This window comes from Balaenoptera musculus, chromosome 4 (assembly GCF_009873245.2).
Source record: "Balaenoptera musculus isolate JJ_BM4_2016_0621 chromosome 4, mBalMus1.pri.v3, whole genome shotgun sequence".
In the NCBI taxonomy this organism is placed as follows: Eukaryota; Metazoa; Chordata; class Mammalia; order Artiodactyla; family Balaenopteridae; genus Balaenoptera; species Balaenoptera musculus.
This window is the reverse complement of record NC_045788.1, coordinates 95976660-95990569: the sequence shown is the minus strand read 5'-3', so window position 1 is coordinate 95990569 and position 13910 is coordinate 95976660. Positions and strand designations below refer to the sequence as shown.

Below are 13910 nucleotides of genomic sequence, written 5' to 3'. Positions count from 1 at the left end.
AAGGTAGATTCTTAACCACCAGACCACCAGGGAAGTCCCGAGGCCAGCCTTAATACCAAAACCAGAAAAATACATTACAAAAAAGAAAACTACACAATATCTCTTATGAACATAGGTGCAAATATTCTCAACAGAATCAAATCCAACAAAGTATAAAAAGAATTATATATCATAAACAAGTGAGACTTATTTCAAATAAGCAATGACGGTTAAGCATTTGAAAAATCCATTAATGTCAACAAGTTAAAGAAGAAATATGAAATGGTCATATCAATAGATGTGGAAAAAGCATCTGACAAAACCCAAAAGCCATTTATGATTTTTTTTAAACTCTCAGAAAACTAGGAATAGAGGGGAATATTTTTAATTTGATTAAGAATATCTACAATAAACCTACAGCCAACATCACACTTAATGGCGAGAAACCATATGCTTTGATGCTAAGATTGAGAACAAGCAAGAATGTTCCCTCTCATCACTCCTATTCAACCTCATACTGGAAGTCCTAGATAATGCAATGAGACAAGAAAAGGAAATAAAAGGGATACGGATTGGGAAGGAAAAAATAAAACCTTTATTTGAGATGACATAATTGTCTATGTAGAAAATCCCAGAGATGAATTTGAATAAAAAAAAAACTTCCTTGAACTAATAAGCAATTATAGCAACAGTGCAGGAAACAAGATGAATATACAAAAATTAATTGCTTTCTTACATGAAGGTAAAGAACTATTAGAATTTGAAATTAAAAACACAATACCATTTACATTAGCACTGAAAAAATTAAATACTTATGTACAAGTCTTTAAAAATGTATAAAATCTATATGAAAAGAACTATAAAACTCCAATGAAAGATATCAAAGATCTAAATAAATAGATATTCCATGCACATGAATAGGAAGACTCAATACTGTTAAGATGTCAGTTCTTCCCAACTTGATCTACAGAATCAACACAATTCCAATCAGTATGCCAGCAAGTTATTGTGTGGATTTCGACAGACTGATTCTAAATTTTAAATAGAAAGGTGAAAGACCCAGAATAGCCAATACAATATTAAAGAACAAGCTCAGAGAACTGATACTACCACCTTAAAGACTTACTATAAAGCTACAGTAACCAAGACAGCATGGTATTGACAAAAAAACAGACAAATAGATCAACAGAACAGAATAGATAGCTGAGAAAAGGATCCACACAATGTAATCAATTAATTTCTAACAAAGGAACAATGGCAATTCAATGGAGAAAGGCTAATCTTCAACAAATGACACTAAAACAACTGGCCACTCGTGTATGAAGAAATAAACAGAGACACAAATCTTATACCTTTCACAAAAATTAACTGAAAATGGATCACAGATCTAAATGTAAATTGCAAAACTATAAAATTCCTAAAAGATAACATAAGAGATAATCTAGGTGACCTTCAGTTGAACAATTACTTCTTAGATATAATACCTAAAGCACAATCCAAGAAGGAAAAATTGAAATTTGGGCTTCATTAAAATTAAAACTGCTCTGTGAAAGATACTGTTAAAAGAATGAAAAGTTAAGACACAGACTAGAAAAAACTCTTTGCAAAACACATATGTGATAAAGGACTGGTATCCAAAATATACAATCAACTCTTAAAACTAAAAAGCAAGAAAACAAACAATTTTAAAAATGAGAGAATTCCCTGGTGATCTGGTGGTTAGGACTCGACGCTTTCACCGCTGTGGGCCCGGGTTCAATCCCTGGTTGGGGAACTAAGATCCCACAAGCCATGCAGCACAGCCAAAAAGAAAAAGTGAGCCAAAAATGTGAACACACACTTCACCAAAGAAGATATACAGATGACAAATATGCATATGAAAAGAAGCTCACCAAAACATGTCATCAGGGAATTACAAGGTAAAACAAAGAGATACTACTACATACCTATTAGAATGGCTAAAACCCAAAACACTGACTACCTCAAATGTTGGCCAGGATGTGGAATAAAAGGAAATCTCATTAGTTGCTGGTGGAAATGCAAAATGGTACAACCATTTTGGAAGATGCTTTGGCAATTTCTGACAAAACTAAACATACTCTTAACATACAGTCTAGCAACTGCACTCCTTAGTATTTACCCAAATAAGTTGGAAACTTCTGTCCACACAAAAATCTGCACATTAATGTTTAGTGCAGCTTTATTCATAATTGCGAAAACTTTAAAGTAACCAAGATGTCTTTCAATAGATGATAAAGAAACTGTGGTACACCCACATAATGGAGTATCATTCAGCAATAAAAACAAAGGACAGTGGGGGAGTCTGTGCATGTGTAGGGGCAGGGGATATACGGGAACTGTCCGTATTTTCTGCTCAATTTAGCTGTGAACCTAAAGTTACTCTAAAAAATAGTCTTTCTAAAAAAAAAATTTTTTTTTAAAGAAACGAGCTAACAAGCCACAAAAAGACACTCTGATGAACATAAAAGCATACAGCTAAGTGAAAGAAGCAAATCTGAAAAGGCTGTATGATTCCAAGTATATGACAATATGATTTAAAAAAAAAAAATATGGGGACTTCCTTGATGGCACAGTCATTAAGAATCCACCTGCCAATGCAGGGGACACGGGTTCAAGCCCTGGTCCGGGAAGATCCCACGTGCCGCAGAGCAACTAAGCCCGTGCGCCACAACTACTGAGCCTGTGCTCTAGAGCCCACGAGCCACAACTACTGAGCCTGCGAGCCACAACTACTGAAGCCCGTGCACCTAGAGCCCATACTCACAACAAGAGAAGCCACCACAATGAGAAGCCCGCGCACCACAATGAAGAGTAGCCCCCACTCGCCACAGCTAAAAGAAAGCCCGAGCGCAGCAACGAAGACCCAACGCAGCCAGAAGTAAATAAATAAATAAATAAAATTTTAAAACTATGGAGCTTTTCACGCAGATGGCGCTAAAGGCAAAGAAAGAAGCCCCTGCACCTCTCAAAGCCAAAGCCAAAGCCAAAGCAAAAGCTTTGAAGGCCAAGAAAGCACTGTTGAAAGGTATTCACAGCCACAAAAAAAAGAAGATCTGGACGTGGTGACCTTCCGACGGCCCAAAACACTGCAGCTCAAGAGGCAGCACAAATATCCTCAGAAGAACACCCCTAGAAGAAACAAGCTTGACCACTATGCCATCATCAAGTTCTCCCTCACCACCAAGTCAGCCATGAAGAAAACAGAAGACAACAACACACTGGTGTTCATTGTGGATGGCAAGGCCAACAAACACCAAATTAAACAGGCTGTGAAGAAGCTCTGACGTTGACATGGCCTGATGGAAAGAAGAAGGCATATGTTCTACTGGCTCCTGACTATGATGCTTTGGAGTAGCCAACAAAATTGGGATCATCTAAACTGAGTCCAGCTAGCTAATTCAAAACATAAAAGTTTTCACTGTAAATAAAAAAACTATAGAGATATTAAAAAGATCAGTGGAGAACAAGAAATTTTTAGAACAGTGAAATTATCCTGAATTACACTGTAATAGTGGATACACGTCATCATACATTTTTCAAAACACATAGAATATACTATACAAAAAGTGAACCCTAATATAAACTACGGACTTCAGTTAATAATATATCAGAGGTGTTCCAGTTCACCATGATGATGTAGGTAGTGTCCTGAATTCACTTCCTCCCATGGACACACCAAATCTACAGCTACATACAGAACAACTCCCTCTGAAAGAAATCCAGAAACTAGCTGAGCAACTCTTATCACACAAATGAGAAAAAACCCACATCAAAACTGGTAGGAGGGGCTTCCCTGGTGGTGCAGTGGTTGAGAATCCGCCTGCCGGTGCAGTGGACATGGGTTTGATCCCTGGTCCGGGAAGATCCCACATGCTGTGGAGCAACTAAGCCTGTGCACCACAACTACTGAGCCTGTGCGCCTAGAGCCTGTGCTCCACAACAAGAGAAGCCACCGCAATTAGAAGCCCGCGCACAACAACGAAGAGTAGCCCCCGCTCGCCGCAACTAGAGAAAGCCTGCGCGCAGCAAGGAAGACCCAACGCAGCCAAAAATAAATAAATAAATAAATAAATAAATAAATAAATAAATAAATAATAAATAAATAAATTTATTTTAAAAACTGGTAGGAAATAGATGGAGAGATATACCATGTTCCTGGATTGGAAGAATCAACATTGTGAAAATGACTCTACTACCCAAAGCAATCTACAGATTCAATGCAATCCCTATCAAACTACCACTGGCATTTTTCACAGAACTAGAACAAAAAATTTCACAATTTGTATGGAAACACAAAAGACCCCGAATAGCCAAAGCAATCTTGAGAACGAAAAATGGAGCTGGAGGAATCAGGCTCCCTGACTTCAGACTATATTACAAATCTACAGTAATCAAGACAGTTTGGTACTGGCACAAAAACAGAAATATAGATCAATGGAACAGGATAGAAAGCCCAGAGATAAACCCACACACATATGGTCACCTTATCTTTGATAAAGGAGGCAAGCATATACAGTGGAGAAAAGACAGCCTCTGCAATAAGTGGTGCTGGGAAAATTGGACAGCTATATGTAAAAGTATGAAATTAGAACACTCCCTGACACCATGCACAAAAATAAACTCAAAATGGATTAAAGACCTAAGTGTAAGGCCAGACACTATCAAACTCTTAGAGGAAAACATAGGCAGAACACTCTATGACATACATCACAGCAAGATTCTTTTTGACCCAGCTCCCAGAGAAATGGAAATAAGAACACAAATAAACAAATGGGACCTAATGAAACTTAAAAGCTTTTGCACAGCAAAGGAAACCATAAACAAGACCAAAAGACAACCCTCAGAATGGGAGAAAATATTTGCAAATGAAGCAACTGACAAAGGATTAATCTCCAAGATCTACAAGCAGCTCATGCAGCTCAATAACAAAAAAACGAACAACCCAATCCAAAAATGGGCAGAAGACCTAAATAGACATTTCTCCAAAGAAGATATACAGATTGCCAACAGACACATGAAAGAATGCTCAACATCATTAATCATTAGAGAAATGCAAATCAAAACTACAATGAGATATCATCTCACACCGATCAGAATGGCCATCATCAAAAAATCTAGAAACAATAAATGCTGGAGAGGGTGTGGAGGAAAGGGAACACTCTTGCACTGTTGGTGGGAATGTAAATTGATACAGCCACTATGGAGAACGGTATGGAGGTTCCTTAAAAAACTACAAATAGAACTACCATACGACCCAGCAATCACACTACTGGGCATATACCCTGAGAAAACCATAGTTCAAAAAGAGTCATGTCCTTAAAAAACTAAAAATAGAATTACCATATGACCCAGCAATCCCACTACTGGGCATATACCCAGAGAAAACCGTAATTCAAAAAGACACATGCACCCGAATGTTCATTGCAGCACTATTTACAATAGCCAGGTCATGGAAGCAACCTACATGCCCATCAACAGACGAATGGATAAAGAAGATGTGGTACATATATACAATGGAATATTACTCAGCCATAAAATGGAACGAAATTGAGTCATTTGTTGAGACATGGATGGATCTAGAGACTGTCATACAGAGTGAAGTAAGTCAGAAAGAGAAAAACAAATATCGTATATTAATGCATGTATGCGGAACCTAGAAAAATGGTACAGATGAGCCAGTTTGCAGGGCGGAAGTTGAGACACAAATGTAGAGAATGGTCATATGGACACCAAGGGGGGAAACTGCGATGAGGTGGGGATGGTGGTGTGCTGAATTGGGCAATTGGGATTGACATGTATACACTGATGTGTATAAAACTGATGCCTAATAAGAACCTGCAGTATAAAAAAACAAACAAAACAACTAATACTAAACTTTCATTGGGTTAGTTGTATGGAAATATGTTAATATAAATGTTTCAGACATTACATGAAATTTCTAAAAATCTTATATTTGTATTTGTATGGAAATATGTATGGAAATATGTTAATATAAATGTTTCAGACATTACATGAAACTTCTAAAAATCTTATATTTGTATTTGTATGGAAATATGTATGGAAATATGTTAATATAAATGTTTCAGACATTACATGAAATTTCTAAAAATCTTATATGTTCTGGTATAATGTTATAAGTAATAATCCTAGTTATTACTTTAAAATGTATATCTCAGAAATAACTAATTTTCTTGTCAACTGCATTATTATGGACTTTCATCAAATCTTTAACCGTGGTCATTTTTAAGTCTTTTGTCATTTACAGACAGTTCTGGGTGTACTCTGATGATTTTGCAAATATGTTCCTATAAAAGGGTTTCATCTTCAAGAAATTCATGGAAAAGACTCTGACAAGTACAGGTTTCTGGTAACTGACTGTACTGCTGAACTGAATGAATAAGCATTTTCAGAACTCTAATGAAAAACTGATGAACTCATAAAAGTGCTAACAAAAGATCAAGATAAAAAAAAAATTAATTACATGGGACTGAGTGAACTGATGAGGATGAGTATAATTTTTGTGACTTTCTGTCTGAATTTAAAAAAAAAAAAAATCCCACAAGGACTCAGAGGCAAAGAATATACAAATCAATTTTCACTGCAAAGTAAAGGAGCTGTTACAGTGGAGGATTATTGGACTGAATGTCAATATTATGACATAGTATGAGTGTGTTTCATGTTTGGTAATTGCAACCATTGTTGCTTTTGTTGTGGTCATCCATGTACAATGCTTGGTGTCAGTCTATTTATGTCTTGTAAAAATAAAATACAGTGTGTGTGTGTGTGAATAAAAAAAAAAAAGTTCAAAAAAAAAAAAAAAAAAAAAAAGAGTCATGTACCAAAATGTTCATTGCAGCTCTATTTACAATAGCCAGGACATGGAAGCAACCTAAATGTCCATCAACAGATGAATGGATAAAGAAGATGTGGCACATATATACAATGGAATATTACTCAGCCACAAAAAGAAATGAAATGGAGGTATTTGTAATGAGGTGGATGGAGTTAGAGTCTGTCATACAGAGTGAAGTAAGTCAGAAAGAGAAAAACAAATACAGTATGCTAACACATATATACGGAATCTAAGGGAAAAAAAAAAAAAAAAAGGCCATGAAGAACCTAGTGGCAAGATGGGAATAAAGACACAGACCTACTAGAGAATGGACTTGAGGATATGGGGAGGGGGTGGGGTGAGATGTGACAGGGTAAGAGAGTGTCATGGACATATATACGCTACCAAATGTAAAATAGATAGCTAGTGGGAAGCAGCCACATAGCACAGGGAGATCAGCTCGGTGCTTTGTGACCACCTAGAGGGGTGGGATGGGGAGGGTGGGAGGGAGGGAGATGCAAGAGGGAAGAGATATGGGAACATATTGTATGTGTATAACTGATTCACTTTGTTATAAAGCAGAAGCTAACACACCATTGTAAGGCAATTATACTTCAATAAAGATGTTTTAAAAAAAAAAAAAAAAAACTGGTAAGAGAGGCTGAGACATAATCTCTCCATAAACACCATCCCCAGCAGATCAGAACACAGCCAGAAAGGAACTCAAAACTCCCAGCTTTTCCCTAAGGAGCAATGGGTTTGCACCCCACATTTGGCACCCCAACTTTTAAGATTATCACCAAGGAGATAGGCCCCCAAAACATTTAGCTTTAAAAGGCAACAGAACTTGCATCTAAATATAAGACCCATAAGGCTTTGGCATACTAAGACACAGTTCTTAAAAGGCTCACATGGACTCACCATGGCTAACCCTCCAGGACCCAGAATAGAGGCAGCAGACTAAAATGCACCCAGTCTTTCTATAAAAGAGGCCTATTTGTTTATCTCAAAATCTGCAGTATGAAGGGCAGGCTTCTAATTTAACATGCATCCCAGGTCCAACTGCAACACTCTCCAGAGACCATGGAGGCAGGTAGGCACCATCTCTGAGCTCTCCCTCTACCTCCAGGTTGCCCTTATCTCCCAAAAAGGAGCTTATGCACAAGACTGGCACACCAGTTTTTGCAGCTGCTGCCCAGGGGATACCCCTTAATCACCTGGCTCTGGTGGCCAATGGGGCATATGCTCGTAAGTCCCACAGGACTAAACCTAAGAGCAGAACAGTTTTTAACCAGCTATCCCCCCAGGTTACAGCACAGAGCAAACAAACAGAAACACCTGTCTGCCAGTCTTACTCTGAAAGAGGTATAGCTGTGTACTTTTTTTTTTTTTTTTTTTTGGCTGCGTTGGGTCCTTGTTGCTGCACACGGGCTCTTTCTCTAGTTGCAGCGAGCAGGGGCTTCTCCTTGTTGCAGTGCACGGGCTTCTCACTGCAGTGGCTTCTCTTTGTTGCGGAGCATGGGCTCAGTAGTTGTGGCTTGTGGGCTCTAGAGCACAGGCTCAGGAGTTGTGGTGCACGGGCCTAGTTGCTCCACGGCACGTGGGATCCTCCTGGACCAGGGCTCGAACCCACGTCCCCTGCATTGGCAGGCGGATTCTTAACCACTGCACCACCAGGGAAGTCCCTAGCTGTGTACTTTAAAAGCTGCTGCCTGGGGTTCTGGCTTCCAATCAGCCTGCATCTAGGTGCTAAGATCCTCCCCCTTGGGATACAGACAGGTCTTGTCACACTCTCAACTACTGGAAGCCACTAAAAACAAAGAAGACTGCTTGGACAATCACAGAGGTCTAAGAAACAACGAAGGGTTAGGACAGGATTAAAGGATAAGGTTCAGGTCCTATATAAGATCAGTCCTTCAAGACTGAGAGAGGTGGCTGTTTTATCTAATGCATGGAAACTAACCAGAGAATGAAGGAAAATAAAGCAGAAAAATACATTACAAATGAAAGAGCACGATAAAACCTCAGAAAAAAACACCTTAATGACTGGAAATAAGTGATCTACCTGATAAATAGTTCAAAAAATTAGTCATAAAGATGCTCACCAAAGTCAAAAGACCAATGCGTGAACAAAATGAAAATTTCAACGAAAAGAAAAGAAAGTACCAAACAAATCACAGAACTGAAGAATATTAATAATTGAACTGAAAAATTCAACAGAGAGATCAACAGTAAGCTAGATGACATGAAAGAAAGGATCAGTGAACTCGAAGACAGGGCAGTAGAATTCATCCAATCAAAGGATCAAAAAAAGAATAAAAAGAGTGAGCATATACTAAGGGACTTATAAGACAACATAAAGGAGAACAATACTCACATAATAGGAGTACCAAAAAGAGAAGGCGGGGCAGAAAACTTATTTAAAGAAATACTGGTTGAAAACTTCCCTAACCTGTGGAAGGAAACCAACATCCACAGTCAGGAAGCCCAGAAAGTTCCAAATTAGATGCATCTATAGAGACCCACACCAAGACACATTATAATTAAATTGTAAAATGTTAAAGACGAGGAGACAATCTAAAAAGCAACAAGAGAAAAAACAACTTCTTATATACAAGCGAACCCCCATAAGACTATCAGCAGATTTTTCAGCAGAAACTATACAGGCCAGAAGGGAGTGTTTCAATATATTCAAAGTGCTGAAAGAAAAAAAAACTGCCAACCAAGGACACTCTACCCAGCAAAGTTGTCCTCCAAGACTGAAGGAGAGATAAAGAGCTCCAGACAAGCAAAAGGTAAAGTTCCAGACAAACACCACTAGACCTGCCACACATGAAATGTTGAAGGGCTTTCCTTAAGCCAAAAAGGGAACTAATTAGTTACAAGAAAACTAATTTCATTTATATGAAAGTATAAATCAGAGTGGAAATAAGTGACTAGAGACTAAAGAGATAATAGGAAAGATCAATGAAACTAAGAGCTGTTTTTTGAAAAGATAACCCAAAAATGGCCTTTAGCTAGGCACAACAAGAAAAAAGGAGAGAGAACTCACAAAACAAAAACATCAAAAATAGAGAGGAGATATGACTACTGATCACAGAACTATAAAGGATCATAAGAGACTACTCTGAATTATACTCCAACAAATTGGACAACCTATAAGAAATGAATAAATTTCTAGAAACATAACCTACTAAGACTGAATCATGAAGAAACAGAAAATATGAACAGAACAATTACTAGTAACACGACTGAATCAGTAATCAAAAACCTCACAACAAACAAAAGTCCAGGACCAGATGGATTCCCTGGTGAAGTCTATCAAACATTTAAAGAAGAATTATTACTAATCCTTCTCAAACTCTTCCAAAAAACAGAGGAGGAGGAAACACTCCCGAACTCATTTTATGAGGCCATCATTACCCTAATACCAAAACCAGACAAGGACACTACAAGAGAATTACAGGCCAATATCCCTGATGAACACAGATGCAAAAATCCTCAACAAAATATTAGCAAACTAAATTCAACAACACATTAAAAGGTTCACACACCATGAACAAGTCAGATTTATTCCATGGATGCAAAAATGGTTCAACATCCACAAATCAATCAATGTGATACATCACATTCATCAAATGAATGATGAAATCATATCATCATATCAAAAGATGCAGAAAAAGCATTTGGCAAAATTCAACATCCATTCACAATAAAAACTCTCAACAAGGCAGGTAGAGAGGGAACATACCTCAATTATGTATGACAGGACATGTATAACAGGCCCACAGCTCATGTCATACTCAACAGTAAAAAGCTGAAAGCTTTTCCTCTAAGATCAGGAACAAAACAAAGATGGCCACTCTCACCACTTTTATTCAACAGAGTACTAGAAGTCCTAGCCAGAGCAATTAGGCAAGAAAAAGAAATAAAAAGTATCCAAATTCGAAAAAAAGTAAAACTGTCTCTATTTGCAGATGACAAGATATCATACATAGAAAACCCTAAAGATCACACCAAACAAACTGTTACAACTAATCAACAAATTCAGTACAGTTGCAGGATACAAAATCAACATACAAAAAACAATTGCATTTCTACACACTAACAATAAACTACCTGAAAGAGAAATTAAGAAAACAATCCCATTTACAACTGCAGTAAAAAGAATAAAATATCTAGGAATAAACAACCCATTCACTGAAAACTGTAAGACACTGATGAAAGAAATTGAAGAGATACAAATAAATGGAAACATATGCCATACTCATGGACTGGAAGAATTAATAATGATAAAATGGCCATACTACCCAAAGCAACTTACAGATTCATGCAATCCCTATCAACATTCCAACAGTATTTTTCACAGAAATGGAACAAACAATCTTAAAATTTGTTTGGAACCACAAAAGACCCTGAATAGCCAAAGCAATCTTAAGAAGAACAAAGCTGGAGACACCACACGTCCTGATTTCAAACTATATTACAAAGCTATAGTAATCAAAACAGTATGGTACTGGCATTAAAAACACAAAAATAGATCAACTGAACAGACTAGAGAGCGCAGAAATAAATCTACACATATATGGTCAATTAATTTGTGATAAAGAACCCAAGAATATACAGTTGGGAAAAGACAGTCTCTTCAATAAATTATGCTGGGAAAACTGAACAGCCATATGCAAAAGAATGAAACAGGACGACTATCTTACACCATACACAAAAATCAACTCAAAATGGACTGACTGACTTGAACATAAAACCTGAAACTATATAGAACTCCTAAAAGATAACATAAAGGGTAAGCTCCTTGATATCAGTGTCTTAACAATGATTTTTTGGATCTGACACCTAAGCAAAGGCAATAAAAACAAAATAAACAAGTGAGACTACATCAACCTAAAAATGTCTGCACAGCAAAGGAAACCATCAACAATATGAAAAACCAATCTACAGAATTGGAGAAATTATTTCTGAAACATATAACTGATAGGAGGCTAACATCCAAAATATATAAAGAACTCATACAACTCAATAGCAAAAACAAAAGATCTAATTTAAAAATGGGCAGATCTGGATAGACATTTTTCCAAAGAAGACATACATATGGCCAACAGGTACATGAAAAGGGGCTCAACATCACTAAACACCATGGAAATGCAAATCAAAACCACAATGAACTACCTCCTCACACCTGGTAGAATGGCCATTATCAAAAAGACAAGACATAAAAAGAGGAGGCAAGGATGAGGAGAGGGACTTCCCTGGTGGTCCAGTGGTTAAGAATCCACCTTGTGGGACTTCCCTGGTGGCGCAGTGGTTAAGAATCCGCCTGCTAATGCAGGGGACACGGATTCAATCCCTGGTCCAGGAAGATCCCACATGCCGCGGAGCAACTAAGCCCATGTGCCACAACTACTGACTCTGCACTCTAGAGCCCACGAGCCACAACTACTGCAGCCCAGGTGCCTACAGCCCATGCTCCGCAACAATAGAAGCCACCACAATGAGAAACCTGCCCACTGCAACAAAGAGTAGCCCCCGCTAGCCACAACTAGAGGAAAAAGCCCGCACGCAGCAATGAAGACCCAACGCAGCCATAAATAAATAAATATATTAATTTATAAATTTATTAAAAAAAAAAGAATCCACCTTCCAATGCAGGGGACGCAGGTTTGAGCCCTGGTCGGGGAGCTAAGATCCAACATGCTGCAGGACAGCTAAGCCTGTGCGCCGCAACTAATGAGCACGCATGCTCTGGAGCCCGCGCGTCACGAGAGAGCCCACATGCTACAACTACTGAGCCCGCGCGCCACAACTAGACAGAAGCCCGTGTGCTGCAACAGAAGATCCCGCGTGCCACAACTAAGACCTGACACAGCCAAATAAATATTTCAAAAGAAAAAAAAGGATGAGGAGAAAATGGAACCCTTGTGCACTGCTTGCGGGAATGTAAACTGGTAGAGACGCTATGGAAAATAGTATGGAGGTTCCTCAAAAAAATTTTTAAAAACCACCATATGATCCAGCAATTCCATTTCCACTTCTGGGTATTTTTCCTTAGAAAACAAAATCACTACCTGAAAAAAAAATTATCGGCAACTCCACTTTCACTGCAACATTATTTACAATAGCCAGGACGTGTAAACAATCTAAGTGTCCATCAATGGATGAATGGATAAACAAAATGTGGTATGTGTATATATATATATATACACACATATATACATACACACATACTTTAATGGAATGTTATTCAACCATAAAAAAAGAAGGAAATCTTGCCATTAGCAATAACATGGGTAGACTGTCAGGGCATTATACTATGTGAAATAAGTCAGACAGAGAAAAACAAACATTGTATGATCTCACTTACATGTGGAATTTTTTTTGAATCTTAATTCATTGATACAGAGAACAGATTTGTGATTGCCAGAGGCAGGGGTTGAGAGTTGGACGAAATGCGTGAAGATGGCCAAAAGGTAAAAATGTCCAGTTATAAGTCCTGGGGACATAATATACAGCATGGCAAATTAGTTAACAAAACTATACTACACATTTGAAACCTGCTAAGAGAGTAGATCTTAAAGGTCTCATCATGAGAAAAAAAAACTGTAACTATGTATGGTAATGTATGTTAACTAAACTTACTAAACTTACTGTGGCAATAATTTTGCAATTTAAGTATATATCAGTCATTATGGCTTTCAGAGACGGTGAAGCCGGGGGAGCTCCTGGCTGGGAGAAGGATGTCAGATCTCACTGTCCTCCCAGCCTTTCAACCCTCCTCCAAAGCCCCTAGATAAAATGGTTTGATCCCCTAAATAAATAAATAAATAAATATCATCATGTTGTACACCTAAACCTAATACAGCGTTACATGTCAATTACATCTCAATATTAAAAAAATGTATCAGTATTTGACTCATCAATTGTAACAAATGTACCACATTAATGCAAGATGTTAATAATAAGGAAACTGTGTGTGAGGATAGGGAAGGGCAGAATGAATATATGGGTACCGTTTGTACTATCCCTTCAATTTTTTGGTAAACCTGAAACAACTCTAAAAAATAGT

The 13910-nt window shown here is 37.8% G+C and overlaps 1 protein-coding gene and 1 pseudogene across 6 annotated transcripts in view; one reads left to right on the top strand and one right to left on the bottom strand.

Annotated features, from left to right (window-relative positions):
• SENP7 (SUMO specific peptidase 7) overlaps nt 1–13910 on the bottom strand; it is a 153660-nt gene that overhangs the window by 103433 nt on the left and 36317 nt on the right. The gene's annotated exons all lie outside the window — the stretch shown is intronic.
• LOC118894727 lies at nt 2929–3378 on the top strand (annotated as a pseudogene).